Below are 3,597 nucleotides of genomic sequence, written 5' to 3'. Positions count from 1 at the left end.
TGGATCAGAGAGACCGTCGTCGTACCCGATCACGTCGTCCACCTCAAGATGGCGAGGGCACTAGTGGTCAGCAATAGGTTGCCAGGTAACTCTTCCTTATCTTATTTCAAAACATTGAGGACAATGTTCGATTTAAGTGTGGGAGGAGACTCTATCGTCTTTTCTTTATTGTTTTTCTCGTTTTTCCTTTATCGTTTTTCTTTGCTGTTTTTAGATAGTTTATTTCCTTTTAGTTATCTATTTTGCTTTTTAGTATAATTCATGAGTCTGACGAGTCACCAAATATAGTAGATCCTTAGTACAATCCTACCTCCCCATACCTTTAGCCCCACCAAAAATTTTTGCAAAAGAAAATAGTGTTATTTCTAAAGTTTTCAGGTTTTAAGGACATGTTTTGAGTAAGGATGCGGTGACTTGGGAGAACTTTGCGAAACATCAGTATCTGTTTTAGCACCATAAGCTTTGTAAATATAGGAATCATTCCCGAAACCCCATATACCATGGCCTTAATCATCATTTCCGTATAAGTCCTTAGTAGTTTATCTTAGCAGTCAGCTCCGGCCTACGCATCCTCTACGTAGGGGACCGATGCAAATAAGTGAATGACCCAGAAAAACAAAAAAATAAAAGAAAGCAAAAAGGCAACTCCGGTATAGGTGACCCTCACAAAGTCATTTAAACCAAAGAATTGTAAAGAAAAATTGCTACAAAAAGAAAAAGAAAAAAGAAAGAAAAGTAGTACCCACTGCCAGTTGGTTCAGAGGTATCTGGCACTGAACTCGGTAGGGCGGATTATTATCCGATCCCCCACAACTACAGTTGGGTCCAATAAAAGGGTTTACACATGTTTATGTGCCGGAAAACCCATGCTCAGATCATAATCACTAACGGGCCACTTTACTATGAAGCATGTACGGATAACGGGCTTAATGTGATTGCGCCTGAATGAAAAGGACATAAAAGAGATGAAGAGGCAGGCCTAGGTATTGTGGGATAATATGGGTTGGTTAATATAGGAATGGAGTTTATGTCCGTATTTGCGGATTAGTGTCATCATGATACCCTTAGTTCACTCAGTTAGTACCTATCACTGCATCCCGACTTGAACTTAGAATTTCTACCTGAAGCACTCGTTTACACAAATTTTCTTTTATGAGCTTTTCAATGTTTTGCTTGAGGACAAGCAAAGGTTTAAGTGTGGGAGAGTTTGATAACACTAAAATTTACGTATTTTCGACTCTGATTTCACATGCATTCTAGTTGTTTTATTGTCATTTTGTTGTGTTATTTCTATGTTTTCCTTTGTTTTCAGGTTTTTACTTTAATCGGAGCCCCGATCGAGAAAAGGAGTGAAAAAGAGCTAAAAACCCTAAAATTCAGCATTTTGTGCTTATGGCCTACCCCATGGCGGGCGCCACAGACCAAGCCATGACATGTCCCAGTCCAACTTCCTCAACTCCCACGTTTCCCCACCACATCCACTAAGGCGCCCCACTTTGTGCTTGTGGCGGGCGCCACAAGAAGGAAACGGTTTCCTCTATTTTCAAGTTGAAGGGCATCCAAGTCAATTCCACTTTTTTTATTTGCTTATAAATAGAAACGCGAATTCAGTTTTACAATCATCCAAACTTAGAGCAGAGGCAAACTCAGAAGCAACTTTGTTTCACTTAGGCATATATTCAGTATTTTATAGTGGTAATCGCTTCGCATTGGAGTGTTACCACAATTGTGTCATCAAGTCTGTGATAGAGTCTGTAATCGAGTTTGGAGCACTTTGGAAGGAAGTTAATCCTGCCGCCATTTTCTTTTCCGCATTGCAATTTACTCAGCCCTCCGATTGGAGCAGGTTTTTATTTCCCGCACTCGCTTTTACTTTATTTATTTCCTCGCACTCGCTTTTACTTTATTTATTTCCCGCACTCTCTTTTACTTTATTTATTTCCTCGCACTCGCTTTTACTTTATTTATTTCCTCGCACTCGCTTTTACTTTATTTATTTTCTCGCACTCGCTTTAAATTATTTACTTTCCGCACTCGCACTACTTTTATTTACTTTCCGCACTCGCATTACTTTTATTTATTTTAATGCACTTTTACTTTACCATGTCTAGCTAAATTTATAAGGTTAGAATGTAAGGATCGTAATTGAACCAGTAATCCGTACAATTGTTCGTAGAAACACTTAAAGGGCTATTTTAACTTTCAACTTAAGTTTTCCCGCACTTCAATTCCGTTGGGTAAGATCGAAAGCCGTCCAACGTCTTTATAAACTTAATTATTTTTTAACTATTTCAAAAACAGCGAAAGCGCTTTGTTTAGTTCATTAGGAGTTTTTAACATTAAGAAGAAAAGAGATTTTAAAACTATTTTCGGACGCGTTTATAAGTTTAGAGTCTGGTTCGTAAGAACCTCTTTTGGTTAAGAAGTCCAGGTTATAATACTTTTCAACTTAGTCAAGATACTATATTTCTTAAAAATAGGTTTACTACTCTAACGCAATGCGCGCCTTTTTATAAGTGACAATAAGAGGGTTTGATTAGGGAGTACAACTCGTTCTAAATACGCGAAAGCGACAGTTCCTGTTAAATTAGTTCTTTTCAAAGTAGGAAACATTGCCCATAAGTAGTTCTATTAGCAAGTACTTGGATTATCAACTGATTACGTGAATTACATTCGACCCTGTCTTTATTAATTAAATCTATTTAAATACTTTACTTTTCATTGCACACTACGAAAAACACCTATTTTGACTGCCTTTGATAAACACCATAACAACATATAACGATAGATTGACACTTGGTCTCTGTGGATTCGATAATCTTTTATATTACTCTGACGCGTTCGTATACTTGCGAAAAGCACGCATCAAGTTTTTGGCGCCGTTGCCGGGGACCAATTTCGTCAATTTCATTTCCTGTTGTTATATCGTTTAGACTTAGGTTATTCCCGCGGTCAATGCGAAGAACTCGCAGTACCGGAAGTTTAAGTTTAGTAAACCCTCTAGCGGAACCTGAACGTTACGCTCGCGCACGTTTATTCTTTCATAGAATTAAGAGAGCTATGGCCGAAGATCAAAACCAAAGACCTCTTAAGGACTTCGCTCAACCATCTAATGAAGAACCTAGTTCTAGTATAGTAAACCCAACTATCCCAACCAATAATTTCGAACTTAAACCATCCCTGTTACAACTAGTGCAACAAAGACAATTCGCGGGTCTCTCTACCGAGAACCCTAACCAACATTTAAAAATATTTCTTCAATTAGCAGATACTTTTAAAACCAATGGAGCTTCTCCTGAGGCAATACGTTTAAGATTATTCCCTTTTTCCCTCAGAGATAAAGCCCTATCATGGTTAGATTCCCTTCCACCCAATTCCATTACGACTTGGGATAACCTTAGAAGAGTTTTTCTTGCTAGATATTTTCCCCCGAGTAAGACCGCCGTTCTTCGAAACCATATAACTAGATTTACCCAAAACCAAGAAGAATCGTTGTTCGAAGCTTGGGAGAGATATAAAGAGTTGTTACGAGCATGCCCACATCGTGGTTTAGAAAACTGGTTAATCATTCAAACCTTATATATATATATATATATA

The 3,597-nt window shown here is 38.0% G+C and overlaps 1 non-coding gene across 1 annotated transcript; it reads right to left on the bottom strand.

Annotated features, from left to right (window-relative positions):
• Window positions 1–3,444: 3,444 nt before the first annotated feature.
• LOC127114514 (small nucleolar RNA R71) lies at window positions 3,445–3,551 on the bottom strand. Its single transcript, XR_007800359.1, has one exon. It is a non-coding gene; the product is annotated as a small nucleolar RNA R71 (small nucleolar RNA).
• Window positions 3,552–3,597: the final 46 nt, after the last annotated feature.

This window comes from Lathyrus oleraceus, unplaced genomic scaffold, assembly GCF_024323335.1.
Source record: "Lathyrus oleraceus cultivar Zhongwan6 unplaced genomic scaffold, CAAS_Psat_ZW6_1.0 chrUn0536, whole genome shotgun sequence".
Taxonomy (NCBI): domain Eukaryota; kingdom Viridiplantae; phylum Streptophyta; class Magnoliopsida; order Fabales; family Fabaceae; genus Lathyrus; species Lathyrus oleraceus.
This window is presented reverse-complemented; position numbering and strand designations above follow the sequence as displayed.